We start from the raw sequence: 19,544 nt of genomic DNA on the forward strand, positions 1-19,544 counted from the left end.
GGGGTGGGGGGGTATGATAGATAAAACAATGTTTCAGAATAGGGGCAGCCAGTCAGGTCTGGCTCCATCATCCTCATTTGTACAGATATGTAGACCAGGGCCTCCTCAGATGAGGTAAACCTGCTTGCACTATTTTTTTTTTTTTCTCACTGCTGTGACAGTATCTGGTGGGAACTCAATCCTGAAGGGAAGAAGGAGTTTGTCATGTATGGCTTTAGGATCAGGTCAGCCCACAGCAACAGGATCAGAACACAGAGGCTTGGCTGCAGGGTTTATGGCCTGACTCTAATGACCTCTATCCACAAGCTAGGCTCTGTCTCCCACAGTTCCACAGCCATCTCTGACAGCACCGCTCCAGATCAAACAGCCAACCTGTGTGAGAGCCAGGATTCAAACCAGACAGATGAGAGCAAACATGCCAAGGCCAGACAAACAAAGTTCTTAATGATGTGTCACGATTGCAACCCAATGACGAAGCTTGTTATCCTTTCCTGTCCGTAGAGATCTTAGCTGCACTTAAGGTGACCATATTCTTGGGGCTCTCTCACTTTGCAAGGGACTAAGGTACTATGGTTTGGGTCTGGAAAGCCTTCTCAAACACCCACATATTAAAGGAGTAATCCTAGCTTGGCACTATAGGGAGGGGGCAGATGTTTTGGAGGCAGGGCTGACGGGGAGGTTTTAAGGTATTTGGGCTATCTTTAAAGGGATTGTGGGATCACAGCTCCTTCCTCTTTCTGTTTCTCCCATGAGTCATGGGGTGAGAGCCTTGTTTACCAGTGTACTTGCCATTCAGAGCTGCTTACCTTAAGTCTCAAAGCAACAGCGATCAGCAACAACGGACTGAAACCTCCCAGACCCGGAGCCAGAATAACTCTCTTCATAAGGGAAGAGCACAACAGGGTTCAAGAAGAGACAAAATGCAGTCCCTATCCTAAAAGGGTGCACAGTCTAATGCAGGGGTTTGTCTCATCAGCAGAGCTCCCAACGAAAAGGTCACCGAAAGGTGTGCTGTCACATCACTGTCTGAAATTTTGTACCTAAGTCCTAGAGACCGATCCACACCTGACCTGGAGCAATATGGTTCACTTAGTACACCTTGTTGTGAGAACTGCCTTCTCTGTGTGCTGTGAAGTGAAAGAAAGCTGGAAAGCTGGATTCCACACATCAGAGGGACCCATCTTCCCTTTTAGTACCACATCATCCGAAAAGAGAAAGGTAAGGGCCGCGTGCCTGAGTGACTACAGACGGTCTGAGACCACTTCCAGCTCCTGAATTCCTAACACAACTGTAAAAGAAAACTGTCTGCTCAGTGTGGCCCCCTGAAGGCCAAGTGTGTGGAAATGAGCAAAGTCCTACGTCACACTGACCTGGAGGGACAAGTCAGCTCCTAGAAGCTACGAAGAATGTGAACTCTAACCTCCTCTTTTTATTTGAGTTTAATTTTAAAATATGGTTGTTTTATCTATGGTGTGTGTGTGTGTGTGTGTGTGTGAACAGGGGTGCATATATAATCCTTCAATCGAAAGTCAATTTGAGGGAGGTAGTTCTCTCCGTCTACCATGTGGGTTCCAGGATCAAACCTCTGGTCCTTAAGCTTGTGGCGAGTACCTTGGCTGGTTAGACCTTCTCTCTAACCCTGCCTTTTTTGATCACTGGGGAAAGTTCACAAAATGATGTTTGCTCTGTAGATTTGCATCTAACTTCACACTGGCCCCCACCAAGCAAGCACACAGGTCACCATATGCCCCCATGCGCGTCTCCCGTCCACTTCACACGCTGCTGCTCGCTGACTTTACAGTCAGGGTATGGCATCAGGAGAAAAGGTCGCGCAGGCTACGGTCAGGTGTAGGAGAGACCTCCTGTGAGACAAAGATTTCCTCATTTACTGCTCTTGTGTAAGTTACTAGAACAAGAGCCTCGGTTTCACACTTCAGGTCAGTTTCCTGTGGTCCCTTCAGGTAAGCTTGATCTAAATACCAAGTCCCTTTTTATGCATACAGGACAATGTTTGCTTCCTGAAATCAACAACTGGTGACATGCACACCTGTGGTTGTCTGTAATGGGGGAGGGAGGCTATTGAAATCCCTCCCATGGTGAGGTTCAAGCATCTTGGTCTTACAAACAAAAAAACGTTCAAGTGGACCCCACTGTCACACCCCCATCCAGTCTCTTCTTTTCCACAATGGGCTAAAGAGGCTCCGGGTAGTCAGCGTCTCACAGCTGGCTTTTCACTACCCATCAGGCCTCAGCACAGAACATCTGACATAAAAGGACCTTCCACTGCAACGGAGCCAGACGATCTTACCGCCCTAGCTGTTGACTTAACAACACTTCCCAGTATCTGAAATGTTTGTTTGAAATGGCTCTTTTCTTGGTTATGGCTGCCACTCACTCTTGGGACTGGTCTCCCATGAAACCAAGGACCTTCGGTGTTATTCTCAACAGTATTCCTAAGCCAGAGGTTAATGTCTGCCACTGGGAAGTGCTCAACAGATGTTTACAGAGTGAATGACTCAAGGCCACGAGTGGCCTATCGGGAGCCATTTTGTCTGCCTCATCAGGAGGCGTCAATGTGATGTCTCTCACGATGGTGTAAGGTATATAAAGCCTAAGAAAATTAAACTCGAGGCTGTCACAGCTGGACAGCCCTCCTGATTTCTAACCTTCATCTCTGAATCTTTTCTTCCTTTCCTGTATTCATCCTCACTCCCCCGCCTCGGGGGTCTGTTCAACTTCATACGGCGGGACCAGTGCAGTGGCCATCATGCCTGCAGACTACACTCTGCCCCTGCCACCAGAGGAAGAGCCATCAGGATCGGTGACCTTAGTAGAGGTCCCTAGTGAAACAGGGAAGCAATGCTGTCTGCGATTCTTCAACCTTCAGACTCGTGGGATAAGAAAGCACATACTTTGTGGTCTGCCTTTGGGAGCATTGATCCTGAATGTCACTGCAGAAATTCTGTGGCTGAATGAAGGTTTAAAATAAATAAATAAATAAATAAATAAAGATTCCTAGACCCTACAAAGCATGAAATTTGCACTCAGACTCTTGTTTCTATCACTAAACATCGCAAAAGCAGGGAGCTCCTAATTAGCTCAGGGATTTGGCAAACCTTTCATGTTTTCCATGTAGGATTTCAGTGCATACCTTAAATCATCAAAAGCCTATAAACAGTGCAAAGACATGAGGCTGTAATTTTCCTTCTTCCTCACACAGGCACCGGATCTTAATAGAAGAAATGATGAATGGGCATAGCTATAAATATTCCACAGCTGATAAGCATCAAAGATGAACTGCAGAACAGTGTGGGAGGCCGATGCCGGTGTGGATGTAGTTCAGTTAACAGGTCCTGACCCCTATAAATTCCAGAACTGTTTTATCAGATAAGAAAAATAATGCTAAGAAGCATTCATAAATTACTTCATAAACTCAAATATCACCAAATAATAATTTTTTTAAAAATTATGCTTTTCAGAATTATAAGTAACTGATTGATAATTAAGATATACACTAGATGTGTGGTCATTTTAATGAAAGGATTGTCACTTCCTTAGCAGTGAGAGAAAAATAAACATCAAATTCCTACAAATAATAAGATCTATCATTCTTGAACTCCTGCCAGCAACTCCTCTTACCTGCGAAAGGCTCAGAGTGGAGGGAGCCACTAGAACTGACTGACAGGTTTACTATATGATAAACACTGCGGTCACTCACGCCAGTACACTCACGAGGTCACCCATTATAAATTGATGCTGCCTAGGGTTGTCAAATTTGGCACATACAACCCCCCACTCCAAGATACACACACACACACACACAAATTATCTTCAATTAATTTGAATAATGACTGCATTAACAGTATATAATGTTTATTATAAGTTTATCTTAAAGCAGATCACACTGGATAGACCTACACTAAAAATTATTTTCTAACTAGTATAAGTAAAGGCTACATATATACTGTATGTTACCTGGCTAGCTAAACACTGTCTGATGGCAATGCTAAGCTGCTAGAACATTCTGATGTTCAGCTGAACGTCAGGACAGCCGATCCCTGTCCGTGTCTTGAATTGCCCTCAGACCAAACTCAAGCAATTCTTTGACAACAGATGGCAATAAATGTGACTAAGCAGGCACCTCAACCAACACCCACAGTGTCCATGGAAACATATTCAAAACTGTCTGCCTACTTTCCTAAATTAATTTAGAACCATACAATCACGGAATTTTAGAATTGGAAACCTTCATAGATTCTTTTTTTTTTAAGGGGGAAAAATATGTCATTTGCAAATGCAAAGAACTTTCCTATGATCGCAGTCAGCATGGATGTGAACAGCACATTTAACTTCACAGGAGCCTGATGTTGGGCTCAGGGGCTCTGGATTCTCTTCACTCTCCCACCGTTAGCAACTGAGAGGCCATCTTTATGAGTGGGAGGTAAGTAGGGAAGAAATGGACTGTGAGCGCCTCCAGGCTCGATGGGCATCAAAATCATCTGTGTGAGCCAAGTACCAGGCCCTCAGTGGGTGTTTGGGATACGGTGAGCACTTGAGAGTGACTATGTTGTCAGGAGTCACTGAGACTCCTGACATGAATATGGAGGGGCCCAGATGAGGAAAACGTCTAAAGAGGGTCCACCCATAGGAACAGTGATCACAGCCCTGTGCGGTGCTTCTCCCTGAGTCCTCTGCATGGGACACTCTGATAATCAAACAGAACTCTCACCCCTCCCTGCATCTGAATCCCGCAAAAAACAGATCTCACACTGCATTCTGTTCAGTCCAGCTACTTCCTATCTGTCTCCCTATTTTATCCCCCAGGGGCACAGGCCAGTAAACCATAGGTCTTTCAGGAACCAACAGAAACATCTATGTCCCTAGGAAGGAACGATTATCTCCAGATGCAAGGATATTGGAAGAAGCTGCAGCCAGAAAGCAGGAGAACAAGGAGCTAAGGGCTACATAGGAAATCAAGACCAGCGTAGGCTCCATGAGACACTGTCTTGAAGCAACAAAAATAAATATAAATAAGTCCTTACATGGATGCCTGGAAAATACTAACGCAACTCAAGGGCGCATGTGGTTAAACGGGTGTGTAGACTCTATTAACTCTGACACATGAGATGCACTCTGCCTTGTCCAAGCAGTCTTTCCCCTCCCCATCTGCAGAGCACCTCTTGCACCTACTCGGAAAGAGAATCTTTCCTCTGGGCCCGGGTTTCCATGCCCTCCTCCTTAGCTGCCCACTGCAGACCTGTTCTTCACGTAGCAAATCTGTTGACCCGCAAAGTCTCAGTCACAGTCCCCTACACATGGCGACATACTGTCTGAGCCAGTTAAAGGACGCAGTGTAGGTCTGCTGGGGTTGACATCGGAAGAGACCAGCATTTGAAGTGGCTAACACTGAAAAGCCGCTCACCGCCACTAAATGACCGACCTCTGGGCTACTGACTCCTCACAGGCTCCACAGAAGTGGGGTCTGTTATCATTCCTATTTTATAGATAAGGAAGGTGAAGGGGAACTCAAGAAGGTGAAGGATCCTACCCAAAGCCAGCTAGCTGGGGCAGAATTTAAATCTGAGCATCCCAGTGTCGTTTTAGTTAAGTCAGTGAGCTTTGAGTGAAGGGGACAAAGCCATTTCCAAGTCTGACCCAAGTCTGTACAGTTAGCATGGCCACTCCCCAAAATATGCCAAAGCTAGGAGAAAGAGGCAGGAAGGCTGAAGGAGAAGAAAGGCAACCTTTGCCATCAAGGGTGACAGGTGAGATGGGAAAGGGACGCTATGTAAGCCTTGAACTGCTGCAGAAGAGTTGTCGGCCTGTATTCTGCAGCTGGAAGGTTGTGACAGCAGGAAGTGGGGCTGCCTGGGGAAACAAGCTGCACAGAGATAGCTCGCTCATATCAACTCTATTATCAACAGATGGGAGGGAAGGCTTGCCCACCACCACCCAGCTGAAGAGACCGCCAGGCCTCCAGGTTCGGCATTCTGGTTCCTACCCTCAAATACCTCCCTCCCTTGCTTGCCAGTGAAAAGAACAAGGGAAAACAACAAGAAACATCTAAGAGGGGTGGGAGGCAGTAGAGGACAGAGGAGGAGATCCCGCCCTCGGAGCCTCTGTGGGAATCTTTGGGGAAACACAGAGTTCACAAAGCTGCTGCAAACATGAGTTGACAGGTCAGCTTTCCTCTCTCTCTCTCTCTCTCTCTCTCTCTCTCTCTCTCTCTCTCTCTCTNGTTTACAATTTAAGGTCAGCTTTCCTCTCTCTCTCTCTCTCTCTCTCTCTCTCTCTCTCTCTCTCTCTCTCTTCAAGTGGGGATAGATTCAGAAAACTAAGGCAGTGGCCAGGTTTCTGTCAAAGCTGAAACGGAACTTTAGCAGAGATTTTTATAATCACAGGGATTCACTAAGAATATCATGTCAAGTTAACTTATATACCCTGTTTCTGACAGAGCTGTTAGGGAGCAGCAAAAGTTTGGTCCACTTGGGGTGTCAAGAATCTTGACACTTGAAGCATTAAATAGCAAGTTGCAAGCTGAACTCAGCTCAAACAGAATGTTCTTGACACACCTGTACCAGCCCTCTGAATACCTCAGCCAACATCTCTACTCCCAGAGGGCCATTCACTCATTGGGCTAAAGGTTAGATCCCTAGTGGTTTATCTGTGTGAAGAACCCAAGCCAACAGGTAGATACTCAGATCTCAGGACCACTTGAATGGGGGAACTGAGACATGCCCACTGTGTGAGGAGCACACAGTAGGTCTTGCTAGGAAACAGACAAGGCCTTGGCCTCTCCTGGGAAACCTTGGAGCTGAGGGGTAGTGCTGTTCTTTGAATGAGAAATGTCCCCCGTCCAGCTCATGTGCTTGAACACGTGGTCCCCAGTTGGTGCTGATGTGTAAGGGAGAGGGAAGCAGGACATCACCGGGGACGGGCTTGGAGCCCACCCTTAGCTTGCTCCATTTCCAGTTAGCTTACACGGCTTCCTATGTTTGTCTGAAGCATACCCAGTTTCCTGTTCACCTGCACATCTAGACCTTTAGAACCTTAATCCACAGCAAATTGTTTTCTTCCAATGGTCCTTGCATTTAACACAACAACAGAAGAGGACAGACAGGGCTTAAAGGAATTAGGAAGCATACAGATGGATCAGCGTTAAGAAAGGAGAGTGCTGATGCTGTGAGAGAAGCCATTGGGCAAGACTTCCCGAACCAAACAGCACTAAAGCCAAGAATCAAGACAGGGTTAGAAAATTAAAGCTAGCAGAAGACAGCCCCAGAAGAAAGCTTGTCAGGCTCAGCCGTGAAAAGGGCTAGGAGGCAGGAACAAAGCATACCATACCCACAAGGTGGGCTAAGGAGAAGTCCAAGCCTGAGCAATGGTGCCTGGAACTGAAGGGATCACAGCAGCAGGAGAGCAGTAGATCATTCAGGCTCTGAGAGGGGCCACGTAGGCTGTGTGTGTAGAACTGGGGGGTTGAGAGATATGGGGATAGAAGGCCCCCGTGTTAGAAGAGTCCTGGTAGCAATCAATCCTGGCCGTTTTAGTCAGAATGGAAAAGACAAGAATCACAACCGGGTCTGAAGGTTCACAATTACATAACTGCAACCAAGTTCATTCATGCTCTGATAATAACGTGGAGGAAGCACTCCTCGGGGCCACATTTTTCCTTGGCTCTGCCCTTGGTCCCCGTCCTTTCCAAGATCTTTATCTTAATGGGGAAGACGCCAGAGGGAAACCAGCAGAGCTGCCCAGGACGTGAATCTGGGAGGGATGTTCAACACCAGATGCAACTAACGCATACTCTGACCTCTCTACAGGATCAGGCGAAGGAGGGGTTTGTAAGACTGAACCCCTCTTTTGGCCTGTGTTCTCAAGGAACTGTCGGGCTGGGGGGCATATCTGGGTAATGCAAACATTTACAGGGCTGTGATAAGGGTTTCCACATAAGCATGTAAACACGCTTGCTAGAACAAGTACTGGCAAGAAAAGTTCATTCTAATCCAGAAAATAGGAGTTGTTTTTCAAAAGTGGCCTTTGGCCTTGCCCTTAAAGGCTAGTAACAAAGTGTGTGTGTGTGTGTGTGTGTGTGTGTGTGTGTGTGTGTTTTGGGAGGTAAAGGGGGAAGTATACAAAGCCCAAGGAAAGTGAGCACACAGGACAGACATCCAGCAGGAACTCACAGGCAAGTCAGGCCTCATCCTTATTTCAGAAGGAAGGATTAGCATTAGCGTTCACGAGCCGGTCTTCAAGTGGCTCCACCCGCACTGGCCTAGTTCCCATCTTGATTGAATATAGCTTGCCCCCTCAACCATCCACCCACAAAGGACAGAGCCATAAGACACAGCCAAGAAAACCAGCCCCTCTCAAGAAGTCTGAATAGCATAGGGGTGAAGTGCTTTCTAACCCTTGGCCACAGAGCTAGTGCCGGGACAACCTGGCTTTCCATCTGCCCCACTCAAGGAACAAAGGCCTAAGCATCTGACGTTTGCCATTCAACACAGGGTCACAAATATTGTGCTTCACTTAGTACATCTCCATTTGGAGCTCTCAAAAACTCTGGAAGGATGAACTGACATGGAAACCAACGCTTTCTTCCCAGCACGTACACTAGCTCAGCAGCCGAGGGTTAGAAAGCACTTGATTCCTATGAGCTTCAGCTTTGCCTTCTTGAGATTAGTCCAACAAACTCACCCGCAGGGTCCACTGAGAGACTGGATGAGACTAGCCAGGCCTGGGGTTGACATGATGCTGCAGCATCCCACTGATGGCCTCTATGACTCTAACTCAGTCCTCCATCCAGATCAGAAGAACACAGCTGCATCATGAACACTCAGCTCCTGCTTCCAGACTTTTGAGAGATATTAAAAATGTGTGGGACATCTAGGAGCGGGTTATAAGGCAGACAACTTAAGAGCCTTGCAAGTCTGGACACTGGAGTCTTGAGTTCTTGACCTAGTTTAGTCACTTGGCAGCTATGTGATCTGAGGCAAGTCACAACTCATCTGTGACTCAAATCTCACCTTAGAGTGATGAGGGCCGAGATACAGGTTCTCAGTGACTTCAAAGCCTCACTCAGGTCCAGAACTTCTTAAACTTTACAAATCTGCATTATAAGTCTCTCATAAAGGAGCTGATTACCCACCGAGAAGAGCACGTTTGGGAACTTGAAAGAAAGATTCACACACAGTTGAGGGCACACAATGAGGGGGAAATGAGGCAGAGGTTCAAGGTGAGCAGATTCAGGATCCTGCTAAAAAGAAACGCCCCTTGTCAACAGGATTACTTGGTATCAGACAAAACCATTGAGATTCTCAAAGGCAAGACTATAATACCAGCTTCACACTCCCAGTACTTAGTCTCCTAAGGGGCTTCATGGTGGATTCATGGATGGTTAAGAGGGAAGAAGAGAGATGGTGAAGAGAGAGCTGCCTAACGGGGTAGTGAACTTCCCATTGTTGGACGATTCAGGCATCAGCTGGATGACCATCTGTACGGGCTGCTGCAGAGTGGATTTCTATCCCGTGTAGGAGGTTCTGCTAAAGGTCTATGTGATATTTATTTCCTCGCTTCTCTCCCCACTAACTCATCCTACATATTTTTGTCAGATTAATCTCCCTAAAGGACAGCTCTGTTGATGTCACCCTCCCACTCAGGAACTTTCGATGACTTCCTATTCCCTGTTCAATTCAGTCCACCATCCTGGCGTTTGCGGACCCTTCTCCTCTCCTGCTCTGTCTTACGGCTTTCATTCGTCTGTCAAAACCCAACTTACCTATCTGCCCTACCGAAGAGCTGGCTATTCTCCTCTTCCTGCAGTTTACCCAAACCCTGTCTACTGTAACTTACTGTACGTAATTATGGCATATCCGCTGACAGTCTGTCTTGTGATATGTGAAGTTCCTCAATGAGAAAGCAATCTTGATCTCTACACCTCTGACATGAGGCAGAGTCCCTATCTTTTAGCAATAATTCATTAAAAATAATTGAAAGTGTTGACCCATTACAAACCAAACATTCTGTTGAGCCGCTGATAGGCATTATCTCCTTGGTTTTTATAACAAATATATTATCCCCATTAAATAAACAAGGAAGTGGAAGATAAATAATGTGCGTAAGATGTGTATGCAATGGGTGACAGGGGCAGGCTTCAAACTTAGCAGTGCATGCCTGGAAGTCCTAGATATGAGCCACTCCACAGAGCTGGTTTTCTGTAACAGGATCAAAGCAATTCATGCATTTAATCGCTCAGCTGTGCTATTAGGGGACCCGTGCTATGTGTGGTTTCTGCCTTCAAGATGCTTACAACCTAGCGAGTGTAATCTGCACCAAATCCTACCAGAGAGCGATGTACGAGAAGAACGGGATCTTGATCAAATTAAAGGGATGGAAAGTAAGACCACCATGCCTTTCAGTCCTGAGCAACTACTGCCTGCCGAGCACTGCTGAAAGCCGTACCGTGAGGCTTTGCCACTAAATGCACAGCTGTGTGGCAAGGCTATCTACAGTAAGGACAACCACTTCTTAAGTCAAAGTGACAGTGTTAACTCCTGGTACAGCCACATTCTGGCTGTGTGCCCTCAAGCAATTTTCTTGTTTCTTTCTGTACGTCAGTTCCCCCAGTCTGTGAAATGAAGACAGACAGTGTTTCCTGCCTCATAGGATTAGTGTGGAGATGAACGACTAAGCCAACAACCAAGACCAACCATGCTGCGACCATACAAGGTTGATATACATCTCACGTATTACTAAGTAACTGGTCCAAGAGTTACAGCAGGTGAGGGTCTGACTCCAACAGCCTTAGGAATCTCACTCGTCTTTGTAACCAGATTGTCAACACTGGAGCAGAATAGGAGAGACACAGGAGAGGAGGGACAACCTACTTTTGTTCTTGGTCTCAGAGGCTGCAGTCTGTGGCCAGCTGGTTTCACTGCTTTTAGCCTGTGGCAAGGCAGATCACCATGGTACAGCGGGTGTGGCAGAGAAGACCCACTCACCTCATAGTGGCCATTAAGTGAAGAGACTGAGAGGCCTAGAAGGAAGAGCCTCCAAGGACATGGCCCCAGGGACCTCCTTCCCACAGCTAGTCCCCGCCTCTCAAAGTCTCCGACTTTCCTCCATATCATCCATCAAATTATGTCTCACTCAGTGGACTCAACCATTGTAAGTCAGAGCCCTCATAATTGCCTCTAAATGACTGAATATGCCAATTGGGGATCATAATGAGACTTCTGGGAAGACTTTATGTCTAAACCATAAGTCTTCTTCAGGGAACACTTGGGGAGGTTTGAACTAAGTTTTGAAATGCAAATAAAAAGACAACAGGGAACCAGGTAACCTTGGTGGTGCTGGTGCTGGTGCTGGTGGTGCTGGTACTGGTGACAGTGGCAAATGTCTGGCAGCGGGAGTCAGCAGAAGCCACACTGCCTTGTCCTTGTCCTATAGCTCATCCTCTTCTCTGCCTGACAAGCATGTTATAGCAACCACGACACGCCAACATCTTACCCATCATCAAATGCCAACCCATGTGACTTCAAAGACGTCTCACACGCTTGGCTGACACATCTCTTGCCGAGGCTAGCGTTTAAAGTAGTTAGTATTTTTACATACTTTTGAGCACAAACATATTGAAGCACACAACGTATGAGCAGGCGGGTCTTCATGGGACCCTTGGGGAACTTGTCATATGCCCAAGAAGCAGCTTATTATGTGAAACGCCAGACAATGCTCATCAACTGAAGCTCAAACATACTTGTTACACTAATTACCACTGTGAGGCTGAAATTAGAAAGCATCCCCCAACTGCAGCCAGGACCACTGTAAATAATACTTTCTATTTGACATGTTGAATGTCTGACCAATGGGAAAGGAAGCTGTGATTTATTACTGAGAACTGCCACTCTAGAGAAAGAACTGATGATCCAATGTAACTCCACCCTGCCTAGCACACATTTACTAGCCACAGATCACATGCTGTTTTGATTCCCTCCTTAAAGTCGAATAAATGGGGGAAAGTAGGAAGGGTTATGTTTTTCTTTTACTTTTTTCTTTTTTTATTTATTAGGTATTTTCTTCGTTTACATTTCCTATGCTATTCCAAAAGTCCCCCATACCCTCCCCCCCACCACTCCCCTATCCACCCACTCCCACTTCTTGGCCCTGGTGTTCCCCTGTACTGAGGCATATAAAGTTTGCAAAACCAATGGGCCTCTCTTTCCAATGATGGCCAACTAGGCCATCTTCTGATACATATGCAGCTAGAGACACGAGCTCTAGGGGGTACTGGTTAGTTCATATTGTTGTTCCACCTATAGGATTGCAGACCCCTTTAGCTCCTTGGGTACTTTCTCTAGCTCCTCCACTGGGGGCCCTGTGTTCCAATCAATAGCTGACTGTGGGCATCCACTTCTGTGTTTGCTAGGCCCCGGCAGCCTCACAAGAGACAGCTATATCAGGGTCCTTTCAGCAAAATCTTGCTGGTGTATGCAATGGTGTCTGCGTTTGGAGGCTGATTATGGGATGGATCCCCAGGTGTGGCAGTCTCTAGATGGTCCCCGGTTATGTTTTTCTTAAATGGTCAGAAACATATAAAAAGTTTCTTTTTTTTTTTAAGCTTTTAAACATTTTCTTAATTAGATATTTTCTTTATTTACATTTCAAATGCTATCCCAAAAGTTCCCTATACCCTCCCCCTACCCTGCTTCCCTACCCACCCACTCCTGCTTCTTGGCCCAGGTGTTCCCCTGTACTGAGGCATATAAAGTTTGCAAGACCAATGGGCCTCTCTTTCCAATGATGGCCAACTAGGTCATCTTCTGCTACATATGCAGCTAGAGACACAAGCTCTGGGGGTACTGGTTAGTTCATATTGTTGTTCCTCCTATAGGGTTGGAGACCCCTTCAGCTCCGTTGGTACTTTCTCTAGCTCCTCCATTGGGGGCCCTGTGTTCCATCCTATAGATGACTGTGAGCATCCACTTCTGTATTTGCCAGGTATTGGCATAGCCTCATAAGAGACAGCTATATCAGGGTCCTTTCAGCAAAATCTTGCTGGTGTATGCAATGGTGTCTGCGTTTGGTGGCTGATTATGGGATGGATCCCCAGGTGGGGTAGTCTCTGGATGGTCCATCCTTTTGACTTAGCTCCAAACTTTGTCTCTGTTACCCCTTCCAAGGGTATTTTGTTCCCTATTCTAAGGAGGAATGAAGTATCCACACGTTGGTCTTCCTTCTTCTTGATTTTCTTGTCTTTTGCAAATTGTATCTTGGGTATTCTAAGTTTCTGGGCTAATATCCACTTATCAGTGAGTGCATATCAAGTGACTTCTTTTGTGACTGAGTTACCTCACTAAGGATGATATTCTCTAGATACATCCATTTGCCCAAGAATTTCATAAATTGATTGTATAAAAAGTTTCTTAATGTCAGCACACAACAACCATCATTGCTGCTTTGTTTTAAAGCCTGAAGAACTTTTATTTTTCTCTCCGTTAAGTTTTGGTTTGATCAGACACAGTGCATGAAAGTATTCAAGGAGAATGGTGCTAGCAGGCTGAGAAGAAAGGCGCAGAAAACACCTAGCAACAGTGAAAGTGTGATGCTCACAGCTGACCCAATCAGAGAAAGTGTGATGTTCACAGCTCACCCAATCACAGAGAAGGAGGGAGATTTGCAATGTTGAGGCAAAAAGCAAAAGAACTGAAAAGATGACAAATATATCCAAACCTTAGATAATCTTCCCACTGTTATCTGTACATTGACTAGTCTCCATTTACTACAGATCTGACTTTTTAATTATGGGCTTAAAATATTTTTTTTAAATTGTTGCTGACAGATATTAAAATGTTAAAGGCTAACTCATAAGCCTACTTTTACATTTTAACTATTTTGAGTGTGTAACTATTTTGAGTGTGTAACTATTTTGAGTGTGTAGCTGTTTTGAGTGTGTAACTATTTTGAGTGTGTAGCTGTTTTGAGTGTGTAACTATTTTGAGTGTGTAGCTGTTTTGAGTGTGTAGCTGTTTTGAGTGTGTAGCTGTTTTGTGGAGTGCCGGGTGCATATCTTGTGCCCAGCAGAGGCCAGAAGAGTTCACTGGCTCCCTTGGAACTGGAGTTACGAAGGCTGTGGCCACCGTGAGGGTGCTAGGAACTCAGGTATGTCTAAGCAGAAGTGCTCCTCATCACTGAGACCTCGCTCCAGCCCCAAACTAATCAATTTTTCATGACTTCAGCTTAACCTCGGGAAGAATACACACGCATTTTAATGCTGAATAAGATATTTGGGGAAGGGGGAGGAAGAAAGCCTAGGAGGGCTAGACTAGCACTGACTATCCTTAAAAACAAAGAGGCCCTAATGGAAAACAAAGCTAAGACAGATTAGGTTTTTTTCCTCCTAACAATTAAAGTGAATGGCTTTACCATTTTATCTTTCTTTAGATAAAAATGTTCTATGAGCACAGGTTTCATTTTAACACCACCAATAGTGTGGTCCTATGTCTGCCTAGTAGCTAACTTCACAGTTGCCAGACCTGGAGGTGTGACTCTAATCACATCTCACAGCCAAAATAATGAACTTTTATCTTACACATATAATCTCAAACTACATAGAAAAAACACCCACAAGGTAATATGAACAAACAACTCAAAAGTCATTCCAGGCTACAGAAACTGCTTCAGTTTTCATCCCCAAAGATACATTGTTAGTAAAATAAACAAGACCAGCACATTTCCCTCCGGTACAGCCTAAACCCTGGCTCTCAGAGTATAAAGGACGGCTTCACAATTTCCTGGAAGAGGCCCTTCAGCTTGTTGTTATTACATTTTTTTTATCTGAATGTGTAAGTGCATGTGAGTCTCATTAGCATACATGCACACACATGCACATGTACCTGTCACAGCTCATGTAATGGAGTGAGTGGACAATTTATGAGAATAGGCTCTCTGAACACAGGTCATCAGGGTTGGTGACAAGCACCCTTGCATACCTGCCTAGTCACCTCATCAGCATCCCTTCCATTTTTGGTTTGAATAACTAACGCACCACACTTGGCAATGCTCTTCCATGTTGTCTACTACCCGTTAAAGCAGTCGGGATGTCCTCAAATGATTCCCGCACCATACATTAGGCTTTCCAGCCACAAGAATCATGACCTAGATAAATCTGTAATTTTTAAATTACTCTGCCTTGGCTGGGGGGAGGGAAGGAAGGGGGGCAGAGAACTAAGATACTAACATATAGGAGCATTTGATTGTCACAGTTTAATGTATGTTTACTATGCACCAGGCATGGAGTGCTACATGTCTTCTTGTTTCATCTTCACCAAAGCCAATGAACAAGACATTCTTGTTCTCAGCTTACACAAGAGCAAACTTGGCTCAGAAAGACTAAATAATCTAGGAACACACCACTGAAAATGCCCAGGTGAGCTCTCTACAGACCTGGGGCCATCTGAGTTCCACTTTGCCTCTCATTATAAAACTGATTCCTATCTTCAAGACTGCCCAACATTGCCAAACACCTACAGCATGGGTTTCTTGTTTGTTTGTTTGTTTGTTTGTCTTATGGCCCTGGGATGCAGTTCATGATAGACAGAAAAGCAAGACTCAATGAAGTGAATGGGAGGCATCCCATGAAAGAAGATGCACTCTTCTTGTTTTATGAAATATATTCACACTGCATAGCCCAGGCTAGCCTGGAACTTGCAATCCCCCCTGCTTCAGCCTCCACTGCTGGAATTATAGGAACATATCAAGACTGACTAATGCTGTACTTTTATAATAAAATATCTGGTCATCTTGTTAAATCATCCACACCTCTCTGACAGTCAAATCGACAACAGAACATGAAGAGATGGCCGAGCTTATTAAATCCAGCCCTGGTCTCCCTAAAGGCTTACTGTGATAAGGAAAGCCTCTAACCTCCTTACCAATCTTTGCAAACTGGCATCATGCTGCCCCAGCTACTGTAGTCCCTGCATATCTTCTCATTAAATAAAAGAAGCCTATGTATAAAATAGACGCATCGAGAGAAAAAGGTCTCTGTAAGTCAGCAATTTCTTAGCCATAGCATCTGGCTTTAGGAAGACTGACAGGCAGTTCACAAGCCTAGCAGAGCAAATCCTAACTCAGCTAGGACAGCTGGGTCCAAGCAGTCCCACAGAGCAGCAGAGAAAACCATGACACCACTGGAAGTGGACTCCTGGGAATCACCACAGTGGTAGGCCAAGGTCTTGGTCAACATCTAGACATAAAGGAGAGGGAGTCTCTGGGCAAGAACTGCCAGAAGGGCCAGCCAGTCTTCAGAGACAGAAGGAAGCTTCCAAATCAGTCTCCCACTTGTTTGACTCAGAACAGGCGAGACATGAAGACAGAGCTGGGAATGCCCTGCCTGCAGCAAGCGGTGCCACCTCACCCAAGTCTTGAATCAAAGATAGTGGGAACCAAAGGGGGAAGGCCAGTCCCCACATAAGGAGTATGACCAAGCTTTGTCAGCTGCACAGCCTGGCCTTCTTCCAGCATAGCTGATTTGTCTTTTTGCCTAAATTTACCTCTGGTTCCTCTCCCAGACACTATGTGAGAAAAATACTTGTTTATACCCTTTTCAGATAGATAGTGGCTATCTCTCATGGACGAGTGGCAATCCACTGGCCCCCAAATGTTAAAGGAGAAGCTGACATTTCAACATTAGAAATCGCCTGGTTTCAATGAAATATCTAATACATGGCTAACTAAACTTTCCCTCTTGCTTGTTAATTCTGTATTTTGAGTTCCAAGATCTGAAATTAGATTATATATAAATGACAAGAACTCTCTTTCAGCTAACTGTTAAAAACCCCAAATCTTAAATCCCTACTAAATGGCTTTAATCATGATAACAATCTTCGTCTTAATTTTTGAGATCTACAGTTTGTATCAATCTTAATGTAAAATAAACAGGCTGCCCTTATGGAAAAAAAAAGATTAATTAAAAGCTTTCCCAACTGCAACCACCATCAGGGTTGTCCTGATACGTGGATGTCTGTGGGGGAAGGGCAGACTTAAGATCTAACTATCCTTAAAACCAGCATTGTCACTAACTATGGAAGCAGCTCTATATTTTGACTGTTTTTCCCCCATGGTGGTAATGAAGGCCATATTCTTTACGTGCAGCTTGTCTTTTCACTTGGAAGTGCTATGACAGTAATCCGACTCACATGTAGCATGCCCTGCCTTGCCTAGGCAGTCAGCCTTGCTTGACGCACCATTGAGCCAAAAAAAACGCTAAGGGCAGGCCATAAATCAACTAGATTATACACAAGCACAGGTGCGAGCACGTGCTCGCAACCCCCCCCCACACACACACACGTATGCATATGTGTACACACATACACCTCACATACACATACACGGGCGTGCAAGAGCATGTGCTCACACACACACTGCCTGAAGGTATCACAGAGGAGTCCACCCCGCTCCTGGTCATAGTTTGCTTGGTCAAACTCTACCCCTCAGCCTTCAGGCATCTCTTTGACAACTATTAATCAAATCATGAACTCCGGAGTGAATACTTGTTGCTTTACACTGAGTGTTTCAAAATGTTTCCATTTTAGAGCGCTGGCCTTCCTACATGGTCATTTTTGGCATCTAGCGCTTCTTCCAGAAGCCCAGGAAGGCCGCTCTGATGTTCTAATCCCCCTTCAACAGCGCCTTCTGAGCTCCCAGGCCACTCCACCAGCCAGCCCATCGGTTACGCACTGTCATCCTGTTAGAGACTGAGCTCAGGGAAGCAAGCAGCAGGCGTGCAGAGTCAGGCTTGCTGAACAGGGTCGGTAATCACGTTGAGTAATGCTGCTTTTCATAAAAAATGAGGTGTAACCCTGAAGTCATGAAACTGGTTTTCTCGTGAGGATCATAATCTCACTCTGAAGGGGAAATTCTACAGAAGAGTTCCACGGCTACAGGGTGATGGATGTGCCTGGGCTGTGTTTGTTTTTACATGACGACCAGGCTTTTCTTTGGAATTAGTACAATGGCCAAAGGCACTATGAAGATATTTTCCACTTAGATATACATGCAGATAGAGAATGCATAGGTTTGAATCAATGACTTCTGCCAATTTTTTTTCTAACCTAGAAATTTGGTTGATTTCTTCTTGTATTATTTTCACCACCTGCTTGATGGAAATAAACATTAAAATATGAGTCTTCAAAGAATCAATGATTGAATACATAAAAGTGCTACTTAAATCACTGAAGTAACATTACAGAGCCTTGACCCAAAAATATTTATTGAGCAAATACCAGCAAAGAGAGAGGAGCAGTAGTTCGTGGGAGTTTAACTATCGAGACTTCTTTCAACAAACTCTTTTTTAAAAAATTACTTTGTTCTTGTGAAGATTTAGCTTCTCCCTGGCAGTCTTTTTGGTCTGGGACTTATTTCAATTAAGTAGAAGAAAAACTGGGATCCCCATTATAGTAACCCCCTGTCTTCAGTAGATATATTCTAAGATGTCCAGCGGATTCCTGAACTACTTAAAAGTAATCTGCTTTCTGTTGTTACAACAAAATACTTGAAGTTGGATATTTTACAAAGAAGATTTAACTCTTAGCGTAAGCCAGCATCCTGGCACACCCCCCAATCCCGCTGAACTGCTTTACAATATGATAAGGATCTAAGCATGTGATGTTTCTTTTTTTTTTTTTTTTTTCTGTCTGAGGGCTTTGCCTCTGTGGACAGATATGCACCACTTTTGTGTCCTGTGCTCTCGGGAGGCCAGAATAAGGTGTCCGTTCCCCTGGATCTAGAGTTACAGATGGTTGTAAGCCACCATGTGGGTTCTGAGAACTGAACTGAGATCCCTGCAAGAGCAGCCAGTGCTCTTAACCTAAGCATCACTCCAGCCCCAACCATGTCACTCTAAGACAATATGCTCTAAGAGAAGCAACACACACACACACACACACACACACACACACACACACACAATCTCTTCTGAGGACAACAGGCCTTAAAACCTAATTTGACTTCACCAGGCCTACCTTTTAAAACTTGTATCACATCAACACTGCTACAAAGGTGAGCTCACTTCTAACACATGAACTTTTGGGAAACAAGCTATATCCATATCATAGCTAATAAACCCTATATGAACCATGGTTTTTCCCTCAAAAAGTAACATTTATAAAAAATGTTTTAAACAGAATGTCCTTAGGATCCTGGATAACTAACTCACACTGCTGAGTCAACCCTTAGCATTCCTACTACATGATCATCAGGTGAATAGAGATTGGAAACACTGGACAAACCGTTCACTCACATTCCAGTGGCATGGAGTGAGATGGCACAGGATTTCAGCACACTAATCAAAATGGTATGTACTTTAAAATGACAGTTTCTCTATTAATGGAATTTTCCATGTCATCTCGTTGGACTCCTCGAGACGACTGGCAGTTGAAGAGGCAGGGTTGTCTTTGCAAGCCAGGAAGAGTGAGTGTAACAAGTGCCTAAAAACACAGAATCCAGTTGCTAACTTGTCTACTTCTTACTCTGTGATGCTTCTGGTA

At 45.0% G+C, this 19,544-nt stretch overlaps 1 protein-coding gene and 1 long non-coding RNA gene across 4 annotated transcripts in view; one reads left to right on the plus strand and one right to left on the minus strand.

Annotated features, from left to right (window-relative positions):
* The window catches only part of C1H1orf21 (chromosome 1 C1orf21 homolog), a 208,512-nt gene that overhangs the window by 162,168 nt on the left and 26,800 nt on the right, over positions 1–19,544 (minus strand). The window contains exon 1 of one of the 2 annotated variants that reach the window (XM_021170455.2): positions 10,887–10,939. The exons of the other annotated variant lie outside the window; for it this stretch is intronic. The gene's annotated coding sequence lies outside the window, so the exon portion shown is untranslated. Of the gene's footprint in view, positions 1–10,886; positions 10,940–19,544 lie in introns of those variants that run through there. 2 annotated transcript variants of the gene reach the window in all.
* Positions 473–2,944, plus strand: LOC110300325. 2 transcript variants are annotated; one of them, XR_002378559.2, is made up of 3 exons: positions 473–521; positions 980–1,218; positions 2,755–2,944. It is a non-coding gene; the product is annotated as an uncharacterized LOC110300325 (long non-coding RNA). The 2 variants fall into 2 exon arrangements; XR_002378560.2 differs by having other exon boundaries at positions 484–564.

The sequence above is a fragment of the Mus caroli genome, chromosome 1 (genome assembly GCF_900094665.2).
Source record: "Mus caroli chromosome 1, CAROLI_EIJ_v1.1, whole genome shotgun sequence".
NCBI classification, from domain to species: Eukaryota; Metazoa; Chordata; class Mammalia; order Rodentia; family Muridae; genus Mus; species Mus caroli.